This window comes from Eschrichtius robustus, chromosome 5, assembly GCF_028021215.1.
Source record: "Eschrichtius robustus isolate mEscRob2 chromosome 5, mEscRob2.pri, whole genome shotgun sequence".
In the NCBI taxonomy this organism is placed as follows: Eukaryota; Metazoa; Chordata; class Mammalia; order Artiodactyla; family Eschrichtiidae; genus Eschrichtius; species Eschrichtius robustus.
Genome location: NC_090828.1, coordinates 108,237,903 through 108,249,667, shown reverse-complemented (window position 1 = coordinate 108,249,667; position 11,765 = coordinate 108,237,903). Strand labels below are relative to the sequence as shown.

The following is an 11,765-nucleotide window of genomic DNA, read 5'->3' as shown; positions in this document are numbered from 1 at the left end:
AGGGTTAGGGCTAGGGTACTATTTAGGGTACGGGTTTGGGTACGTCGTGCCGTATGGGTTAGTGTTAGGTTTAGGGTTAGTTTTAGAGTTAGAGCTCGGTTTTTTGGTACGGGTTAGGATTAGGTTACGTGTTAGGGTTAGGGTAGGGGTTAGGGTTAAGGTACGCGTTAGGGTTAGGGTGTTTATTAAACCTATCCCACTCTCTAGATACCACTTAGCACGTAAAGGAATATTATTTCGGGTCCAGCCATGGAGAGGAGTTTAGACACTAGTATAAGATAAGGAACACACCCGTTATAAAGGAATCACATTACGATTATCTTTTTAACCTGTTCCATAAAACACTAGTGCTTAGGAAACCTATTGGAGGCAGAAGGAGTCAAGGGTAGCTTCGGGTTAGGGTTAGTGTTAGGGTTAGTGTTAGGTTACGGCTTAGGGTACGGATTCGGGTACTGGTTCGGGTACGGCGTAGGGTATGGGTTAGTGTTAGGGTTAGTTTTAGGGTTAGGGCTCAGTTTCGGATACGGTTTAAGATTAGTGTACTTGTTAGGGTTAGGGTACGGTTTAGGGTTAGGGTACACTTTAGGATTAGGGTATTTATTAAACATATCCCACTCTCTCGATACCACTTAGCATGTAAAGGAATATTATTTGTGGTTCCCCCATGGAGAAGAGTTTAGACACTAGGATAAGATAAGGAACACACCCATTATAAAGAAATCACATTAGGATTCTCTTTTTAACCTGTTTCTTAAAACACTAGGGCTTAGGAAATCTATTGGAGGCAGCAGCAGTCAAGGCTAGCTTACGGTTAGGGTTAGGCATATGGTTAGGGTACGGCTTAGGGTACGGATTCGGGTACGGCATAGGGTATTGGTTAGAGTTAGGGTTAGCGTTAGTTTTAGGGTTAGGGCTCAGTTTAGGGTACGGCTTAGTATTAGGGTACGTGTTAGGGTTAGGGTAGGGGTTATGGTTAGGGTACGCATTAGGTTTAGTGTATTTATTAAACCTATCCCACACTCTAGATAACACTTAGCACGTAAAGGAATATTATTTGGGTTCCAGCCATGGAGAAGTGTTTAGACAGTAGCAAAAGATAAGGAACAAACCCATTATAAAGAAATCACATTAGGATTCTCTTTTTTACCTGTTCCTTAAAACACTAGGGCTTAGGAAATCTATTTGAGGCATAAGCAGTCAAGGGTAGCTTTGGGTTAGTGTTAGGGATAGGGTTAGTGTTAGGGTACGGCTTAGGGTACGGATTCGGGAACGGGTTCGAGTATGGGTTAGGGTTAGGGTTAGGGTTAGGGTTAGTTTTAGGGTTAGGGCTCGGTTTAGGGTACGAATTAGGATTAGTGTAGGTGTTAGGGTTAGGGTAGGGGTTAGGGTTAGTGTACGCATTAGGTTTAGGGTATTTATTAAACCTATCCCACTCTCTAGATACCACTTAGCACATAAAGAATATTATTTGGGGTCTAGCCATGTAGAAGAGTTTAGACATTAGGATAAGACAAGGAACACACCCATTACAAAGAAATCACATTAGGATTCTCTTTTTAACCTGTTCCTTAAAACACGAGTGCTGACTGGAACCTCTGGCCCGCACGTTCCCTTTGCCCTCCGGCTGCGGAGCGGGCGGGATCCTGCACCGCTGTCGCTGCAGCCCGGGCGGGCGGGGCGGCGGCAGCGGCACGCGAGCCCCAAGGAGGGCCGTACCACCGTTCGCCAGCACGCGGGGGGAGCCGCTCGCCCCAACGCAAACGCCTCGGCGACCCCGCGGGGCTGAGGCGTCGCCGCGCCCGGGAGCTTGAGCGCCGAGCCGGCCTCGACCCCGAGCTCGGAGCCCCGCGGGCAGCGCCCGCCGCCGGCCCCACCCATCCGGGCCGAGGAGGCCGCGACCATGGCTGAGATGGAGGAGCGGAGCCTGGACAACTTCTTCGCCAAGAGAGACAAGAAGAAGAAGAAGGAGCGGAGCAACCGGGCGGCGAGCGCCACGGGCTCGGCGGGCGGCGCCGGCGGGAGCAGCGGAGCCGCGGGCGCGGCGGGCGGTGGGGCGGGCGCGGGGACCCGGCCGGGCGACAGCGGGACCGCGGGCGCGGGGGCCACGGGCCCTGGGGCCGCCACCAAGGTTGTGACAAAGGATGAAGATGAGTGGAAAGAATTTGAGCAAAAAGAGGTTGATTACAGCGGCCTAAGAGTTCAAGCAATGCAAATAAGTGAAAAGGAAGAAGATGAAAATGAAAAAAGAGAAGATCCAGGTGATAACTGGGAAGAAGGCGGAGGAGGTGGTGGTGGTGTAGAAAAATCTTCAGGTCCCTGGAATAAAACAGCTTCGGTACAAGCACCTCCTGCTCCAGTAGTTGTTACAGAAACCCCAGAACCGACAATGACTAGTGGCGTGTATAGGCCTCCTGGGGCCAGGTTGACCACAACAAGGAAAGCCCCCCAAGGACCACCAGAAATCTACAGTGATACACAGTTCCCATCCCTGCAGTCCACTGCCAAGCATGTAGAAAGCCGGAAATACTGAGCCTTCGTAAGGGTTGACTACCTCAGATTTGCTGCATTCATTGTGGACTTCATGTGGATCACAACTTCTGGATAAGAAGGTTACAGCTTTTAAGTGTCGATGTGAAACTTGAAACCAGCTCTACTGGATTCCTATCAGAAATTCTGCAGAAAGTCAGCCATCTGGGTTCTGATCTGCTGTAAAAGATGAAGATTTAAGTGACCTTAATTAACCTGTCCTGTGCCCCATTCATAAGGAACACTCTGTAGTGGGTATTAGACTTCCCGGAACATGCCGCTCTCAAAAGAACTGATGTGTTCAGATAATCTGTGTAGGGCTGTGATTTATAATTTAAACTTTGAGTTGTATTCTGAGGTAACCACAAATTAAATTCAACCAAACTCGGGTCACCAAGTGGGAAAAGGGGTGGGGAGGGAATAATCTTATTTTTTTTAGTAATTTTTTATTTGGGTAGTGCTTTTTCTGTGTTCCATATTAAGGCTTTTTTTTTTCTTTCTTTTTTTTCTTTCTTTTTTTTGCTTTGACTTGGAATAGTTCTTTGACAGAGCATATTGCTTGGCTAAGTAACCTGAAATATGCATTGGAATTGTGAAACGTCTCGTGAATTTGCCAATCCCTAGAGCAGAACCAGATGGCCTTTGATGTAAAGGGCAGTAGATGCAGGGGGCTCTACTTCAGGTGCTGCTAAAGCTTCCTCTAATCAGGTCTAAGTTGTATAGTAAACTGGTGGAAAGAGTATATTTTCTGCTCAGGCCAAGGGAGTCACAGATGTGTCCTTATAAATTCAAAGCAGTGAGAGCAGAACCTCAACCTAAAACCCACTGAAGTTTCATGGATCTTGCATGATCTCTGACAAGAATTCCAGATGCACTTGTGCCCAAACGTTTAAGGTATTAGACGCAGTGATTGTCCCAGCCTAGCTCTGTCATCAACCTCCTGGTGTGTCTTTTTATGGTGTTCATTTGGAGAGTCGGGGGCGAAAGACAGGTGATGTAGCACTTCTGTTTTTAATGATTACAGCTTAAACTATCCAGTAATTTTTAGTCCTGGAAAAGGACATCAGGACGCTACCCAGGATTACTGAAAAGTCTTTCCATCTAATGAGATAGTCTGGTAATTTCCTAGTTTTGTATCTTCGGTTCAATAGAAATATTTCAAAGTGGCTTGTGACCACTTGATGCAGAGTCTGGGTTTCTCTATAATAAAATCCCTTTGCCAAATGTAGGAGTTGCAGACTTGCTACTGGCAAGAGTGAAGCAAATGGGTGAGTAAAACTCCTGATGTGGGAGCATTTTCCTCTAGGAGTTCAGTCTTGATAAGTGTCAGTGCAGGAATCGCACTCCTAGGAGTGTTACAGAGTCATCTGCTGTCAGATGCAAACCATATCTGGGCAATAATGTTGGCATTATTTGAAGTGGCAGGCAGGATGCCTACGTTCTGGTGTACTTGGGTGAGTAGCTGAGCCAGCCAAGGAGAGGTTGGATGAGTGAGAAAGGATTCTTGGTTAATCTGAAGACTTCATTTGAGAACCAGAAACCTTTTAACAAGTAACCTCTTGGACCTTGAGCCACATATTTCCCCTAAAAAGTATGCATTTTTTTCCAGCAAAACTTTGTTGGGGGTTATGTTATTGAGGAATGAGATGAATATGTGGAAATGTTACTTAATGGCATAGAAATCTGAAGACCTGCAGGAGATTTAAAAATTCCAACCCTTGTTATAACTTTTTAAAAGATTGTGAAATTATCAAAATGCACATGAATCAAGTTTTAATATGCTGTATGATGGGTGGATGAGGCTGTCCATTGTACCATTTCTTTCTTTGAATTCTCAGGCATGGTTTGGCAGTGCAAAAACTCTGTAACATTAACAAATTCAATAAAAAGTAAATATGTAAAAAAAAAAAACAAAAAAAAAACACTAGTGCTTAGGAAATCTATTGGAGGCAGAAGCAATCAAGGGTAGCTTAGGTTTAGGGTTAGGGATAGTGTACGGCTTAGGGTATGGGTTCTGGTACGGTGCAGAGTATGGGTTAGGGTTAGGGTTAGGGTTAGTTTTACAGTTAGGGCTCGGTTTTGGGTACGGGTTAGGATTAGGTTACGTGTTAGGATTAGGGTAGGGGTTAGGGTTAAGGTACGCGTTAGGGTTAGGGTATTTATTAAACCTATCCCACTCTCTAGATACCACTTAGCACGTAAAGGAATATTATTTGGGGTCCAGCCATGGAGAAGAGTTTAGACTCTAGGTTAAGATAAGGAACACACCCGTTATAAAGAAATCACATTACGATTAACTTTTTAACCTGTTCCTTACAACACTAGTGCTTAGGAAATGTATTGGAGGCAGAAGCAGTCAAGGGTACCTTAGGGTTAGGGTTAGGTATAGGGTACGGCTCATGGTACGGGTTCGGGTCGGGTGTGGGTATGTCGTAGGTTATGGTTTAGGGTTAGGTTTAGGGTTAGTTTTACCGTTAGGGCTCGGTTTTAGGGTACAGGTTAGGATTAGGCTACGTGTTAGGGTAACGGTAGGAGATAGGGTTAGGGTACACGTTAGGGTTAGGCTATTTATTAAACCTATCCCACTCTCTAGATACCACTTAGCACGTAAAGGAATATTATTTGGGGTCCAGCCATGTATAAGACTTTAGACATTAGGATAACAGAAGGAACACACCCATTATAAAGAAATCACATTTGGATTCTCTTTTTAACCTGTTCCTTAAAACACTAGTGCTTAGGAAATCTATTGGAGTCAGAAGCAGTCAAGGGTAGCTTAGGGTTAGGGTTAGGGCTAGGGTACTATTTAGGGTACGGTTTTGGGTACGTCGTGCAGTATAGGTTAGTGTTAGGTTTACGGTTAGTTTTAGAGTTAGAGCTCGGTTTTTTGGTACGGGTTAGGATTAGGTTACGTGTTAGGGTTAGGGTAGGGGTTAGGATTAAGGTACGTGTTAGGGTTAGGGTATTTATTAAACCTATCCCACTCTCTAGATACCACTTAGCAGGTAAAGGAATATTATTTCGGGTCCAGCCATGGAGAGGAGTTTAGACACTAGTATAAGATAAGGAACACACCCGTTATAAAGGAATCACATTACGATTATCTTTTTAACCTGTTCCATAAAACACTAGTGCTTAGGAAATCTATTGGAGGCAGAAGCAGTGAAGGGTACCTTAGGGTTAGGGATAGGGTTAGGGTACTGCTTATGGTAAAGTTTCGGGTACGGGTTCGGGTACGGCGTAGAGTATGGGTTAGGGTTAGGGTTAGGGTACGCGTTAAGGTTAGGTTATTTATTAAACCTGTCCCACTCTCTAGATACCACATAAAGGAATATTATTTTGGGTCCAGCAATGGAGAAGTGTTTAGACAGTAGGAAAAGATAAGGAACACACCCATTATAAAGTAATCACATTAGAATTCTTTTTAACCTGTTCCTTAAAACACTAGTGCTTAGGAAATCTATTGGAGGCAGAAGCAGTCAAGGGTACCTTAGGGTAAGGGATAGGGTTAGGGTACTGCTTATGGTAAAGTTTCGGGTACGGGTTCGGGTACGGCGTAGGGTATGGGTTAGGGTTAGGTTTAGTTTTAGGGTTAGGGATCGGTTTAGGGTACGGGTTAGTACTGGGGTACGTGTTAGGGTTACGGTAGGGGTTAGGGTTAGGGTATGCATTAGGGTTAGGGTATTTATTAAACCTATCCCAATCTCTATATACCACTTAGCATGTAAAGGAATATTATTTGGGGTCCAGCCACAGAGAATAGTTTACAGACTAGGATAACATAAGGAACACACCTATTATAAAGAAATGACATTAGGATTATCTTTTTAACCTGTTCCTTAAAACACTAGTGCTTACGAAATCTAATGGAGGTAGAAGCAGTCAAGGGTAGATTAGGGTTATTGTTAGGGTTAGGGTACGGCTTAGGGTACGGGTTCGGGTATGGCTTAGGTTTTGTGTTAGGGTTAGGATTAGGGTTAGTTTTAGGGTTAGGGCTCGGTTTAGGGTACAGGTTAGGATTAGGTTACGTGTTAGGGTTAGGGTAGGGGATAGGGTTAGGGTACGCGTTTAGGTTAGGTTAGTTATTAAACTTATCCCACTCTCTAGATACCACTTAGCACATAAAGGAATATTATTTTGGGTCCAGCCATGGAGAAGAGTTGAGACACTAGTATAAGATAAGGAACACACCCATAATAAAGAAATCACATTGGGATTCTCTTTTTAATCTGTTCCTTAAAACACTAGTGTTTAGGAAATCTATTGGAGGCAGAAGCAGTCAAGGGTAGCTTAGGGTTAGGGTTAGGGTTAGGGTTAGGGTACGGCTTAGGGTATGGATTCGGGTACGGCATAGGGCATGGGTTAGGGTTGGGTTAGAGTTAGTTGTAGGTTTAGGGCTCAGTTTAGGGTACGGGTTAGGATTAGGGTACGTGTTAGGGTTAGGGTAGGGGTTAGTCTTAGGGTGCGCATTAGGTTTAGGGTATTTTTTAAACCTATCCCACACCCTAGATAACACTTAGGACGTAAAGGAATATTATTTGGGGTCCAGCCATGGAGAAGAGTTTAGACAGTAGGAAAAGATAAGGAACACACCCATTATAAAGAAATCACAATAGGATTCTCTTTTAAACCTCTTCCTTAAAACACTAATGCTTAGGAAATCTATTGGATGCAGAAGCAGTCAAGGGTAGCTTAGGGTTAGGGTTAGGATTAGGGTTAGGGTACTGCTTATGGTAAGGTTTCGGGTACGGGTTCGGGTACGGCATAGGGTATGGTTTAGGGTTAGGGTTAGGGTTAGTTTTAGGGTTAGGGATCAGTTTAGGGTACGGGTTAGGATAGGTGTACCTGTTAGGGTTAGGGTAGGGGTTAGTGTTAGGGTACGCGTTAGGATTAGGGTATTTATTAAACCTATCCCAATCTCTAGATACCACTTAGCAAGTAAAGGAATATTAATTGGGATCCAGCCATTGAGAATAGTTTACACACTAGGATAACATAAGGAACACACTTATAATAAGGAAGTGACATTAGGATTCTCTTTTTAACCTGTTCCTTAAAACACTAGTGCTTAGGAAATCTAATGGAGGTAGAAGCAGTCAAGGGTAGCTTAGGGTTAGCATTAGGGTTAGGGTACGTCTTAGGGTACGGGTTTGGGTATGGCGTAGGTTTTGTCTTAGGGTTAGGATTAGGGTTAGTTTTAGGGTTAGGGCTCGGTTTAGGGTACGGGTTAGGATTAGGCTACGTGTTAGGCTTAGGGTAGTGGATAGGGTTAGGGTACACTTTAAGGTTAGGTTATTTATTAAACCTATGCCACTGTCTAGATACCACTTAGCACATAAAGGAATATTATTTTGGGTCCAGCCATGGAGAAGAGTTTAGACACTAGGATAAGATAATGTACACACCCGTAATAAAGAAATCACATTGGGATTCTCTTTTTAATCTGTTCCTTAAAACACTAGTGTTTAGGAAATCTATTGGAAGCAGAAGCAGTCAAGGATAGCTTAGGGTTAGGGTTAGGGTTAGTGTTAGGGTATGGCTTAGGGTACGGGTTCGGGCACGGGTTAGAATACGGCATAGGGTATGGTTTAGGGTTAGGGCTAGGGTTAGTTTTAGGGTTAGGGCTTGGTTTAGAGTACGGGTTAGGATTGGGGTATGTGTTAGGGTTAAGGTAGGGGATAGGATTAGGGTACACGTTAGGGTTAGGGTATTTATTAAACCTGTCCCACACTGTAGATATCACTTAGCACGTAAAGGAATATTATTTGGTGTCCAGCCACGGAGAAGAGTTTAGACACTAGGATAAGATAAGGAACACACCCAATATAAGGAAATCACATTACGATTATCTTTTTAACGTGTTCCTTAAAACAATAGTGCTTACGAAATCTTTTTGAGGAATAATCAGTCCAGGGTAGCTTCGGGTTACAGTTAGGGTTAGGGTTAGTGTTAGGGTACGGCTTAGGGTACGGATTCGGGTACGGGTTCGGGTATGGGTTAGGGTTATGTTTAGTTTTAGGGTTAGGGCTCGGTTTAGGGTACAGGTTAGGATTAGTGTAGGTGTTAGGGTTAAGGTAGGGGTTAGGATTTGGGTACGCGTTAGGGTTAGGGTATTTATTAAACCTATCCCACACTCTAGATAACACTTAGCACGTAAAGGAATATTATTTGGGTTCCAGCCATGGAGAAGTGTTTAGACAGTAGCAAAAGATAAGGAACAAACCCATTATAAAGAAATCACATTAGGATTCTCTTTTTTACCTGTTCCTTAAAACACTAGGGCTTAGGAAATCTATTTGAGGCATAAGCAGTCAAGGGTAGCTTCGGATTAGTGTTAGGGATAGGGTTAGTGTTAGGGTACGGCTTAGGGTACGGATTCGGGAACGGGTTCGAGTATGGGTTAGCATTAGGGTTAGGGTTAGGGTTAGTTTTAGGGTTAGGGCTCGGTTTAGGGTACGAATTAGGATTAGTGTAGGTGTTAGGGTTAGGGTAGGGGTTAGGGTTAGTGTACGCATTAGGTTTAGGGTATTTATTAAACCTATCCCACTCTCTAGATACCACTTAGCACATAAAGAATATTATTTGGGGTCTAGCCATGTAGAAGAGTTTAGACATTAGGATAAGATAAGGAACACACCCATTACAAAGAAATCACATTAGGATTCTCTTTTTAACCTGTTCCTTAAAACACTAGTGCTTAGGAAATCTATTGGAGGCAGAAGCAATCAAGGGTAGCTTAGGTTTAGGGTTAGGGATAGTGTACGGCTTAGGGTATGGGTTCTGGTACGGTGCAGAGTATGGGTTAGGGTTAGGGTTAGGGTTAGTTTTACAGTTAGGGCTCGGTTTTGGGTACGGGTTAGGATTAGGTTACGTGTTAGGATTAGGGTAGGGGTTAGGGTTAAGGTACGCGTTAGGGTTAGGGTATTTATTAAACCTATCCCACTCTCTAGATACCACTTAGCACGTAAAGGAATATTATTTGGGGTCCAGCCATGGAGAAGAGTTTAGACTCTAGGTTAAGATAAGGAACACACCCGTTATAAAGAAATCACATTACGATTAACTTTTTAACCTGTTCCTTACAACACTAGTGCTTAGGAAATGTATTGGAGGCAGAAGCAGTCAAGGGTACCTTAGGGTTAGGGTTAGGTATAGGGTACGGCTCATGGTACGGGTTCGGGTCGGGTGTGGGTATGTCGTAGGTTATGGTTTAGGGTTAGGTTTAGGGTTAGTTTTACCGTTAGGGCTCGGTTTTAGGGTACAGGTTAGGATTAGGCTACGTGTTAGGGTAACGGTAGGAGATAGGGTTAGGGTACGCGTTAGGGTTAGGCTATTTATTAAACCTATCCCACTCTCTAGATACCACTTAGCACGTAAAGGAATATTATTTGGGGTCCAGCCATGTATAAGACTTTAGACATTAGGATAACAGAAGGAACACACCCATTATAAAGAAATCACATTAGGATTCTCTTTTTAACCTGTTCCTTAAAACACTAGTGCTTAGGAAATCTATTGGAGTCAGAAGCAGTCAAGGGTAGCTTAGGGTTAGGGTTAGGGCTAGGGTACTATTTAGGGTACGGGTTTGGGTACGTCGTGCCGTATGGGTTAGTGTTAGGTTTAGGGTTAGTTTTAGAGTTAGAGCTCGGTTTTTTGGTACGGGTTAGGATTAGGTTACGTGTTAGGGTTAGGGTAGGGGTTAGGGTTAAGGTACGCGTTAGGGTTAGGGTATTTATTAAACCTATCCCACTCTCTAGATACCACTTAGCACGTAAAGGAATATTATTTCGGGTCCAGCCATGGAGAGGAGTTTAGACACTAGTATAAGATAAGGAACACACCCGTTATAAAGGAATCACATTACGATTATCTTTTTAACCTGTTCCATAAAACACTAGTGCTTAGGAAACCTATTGGAGGCAGAAGGAGTCAAGGGTAGCTTCGGGTTAGGGTTAGTGTTAGGGTTAGTGTTAGGTTACGGCTTAGGGTACGGATTCGGGTACTGGTTCGGGTACGGCGTAGGGTATGGGTTAGTGTTAGGGTTAGTTTTAGGGTTAGGGCTCAGTTTCGGATACGGTTTAAGATTAGTGTACTTGTTAGGGTTAGGGTACGGTTTAGGGTTAGGGTACACTTTAGGATTAGGGTATTTATTAAACGTATCCCACTCTCTCGATACCACTTAGCATGTAAAGGAATATTATTTGTGGTTCCCCCATGGAGAAGAGTTTAGACACTAGGATAAGATAAGGAACACACCCATTATAAAGAAATCACATTAGGATTCTCTTTTTAACCTGTTTCTTAAAACACTAGGGCTTAGGAAATCTATTGGAGGCAGCAGCAGTCAAGGCTAGCTTACGGTTAGGGTTAGGCATATGGTTAGGGTACAGCTTAGGGTACGGATTCGGGTACGGCATAGGGTATTGGTTAGAGTTAGGGTTAGCGTTAGTTTTAGGGTTAGGGCTCAGTTTAGGTTACGGCTTAGTATTAGGGTACGTGTTAGGGTTAGGGTAGGGGTTATGGTTAGGGTACGCATTAGGTTTAGTGTATTTATTAAACCTATCCCACACTCTAGATAACACTTAGCACGTAAAGGAATATTATTTGGGTTCCAGCCATGGAGAAGTGTTTAGACAGTAGCAAAAGATAAGGAACAAACCCATTATAAAGAAATCACATTAGGATTCTCTTTTTTACCTGTTCCCTAAAACACTAGGGCTTAGGAAATCTATTTGAGGCATAAGCAGTCAAGGGTAGCTTCGGGTTAGTGTTAGGGATAGGGTTAGTGTTAGGGTACGGCTTAGGGTACGGATTCGGGAACGGGTTCGAGTATGGGTTAGGGTTAGGGTTAGGGTTAGTTTTAAGGTTAGGGCTCGGTTTAGGGTACGAATTAGGATTAGTGTAGGTGTTAGGGTTAGGGTAGGGGTTAGGGTTAGTGTACGCATTAGGTTTAGGGTATTTATTAAACCTATCCCACTCTCTAGATACCACTTAGCACATAAAGAATATTATTTGGGGTCTAGCCATGTAGAAGAGTTTAGACATTAGGATAAGACAAGGAACACACCCATTAGAAAGAAATCACATTAGGATTCTCTTTTTAACCTGTTCCTTAAAACACGAGTGCTGACTGGAACCTCTGGCCCGCACGTTCCCTTTGCCCTCCGGCTGCGGAGCGGGCGGGATCCTGCACCGCTGTCGCTGCAGCCCGGGCGGGCGGGGCGGCAGCAGCGGCACGC

At 43.9% G+C, this 11,765-nt stretch overlaps 1 pseudogene; it reads left to right on the top strand.

Moving 5' to 3' along the window:
• Positions 1 to 1,588: 1,588 nt before the first annotated feature.
• On the top strand, positions 1,589 to 4,077 carry LOC137765396 (protein CDV3 homolog pseudogene; annotated as a pseudogene).
• Positions 4,078 to 11,765: the final 7,688 nt, after the last annotated feature.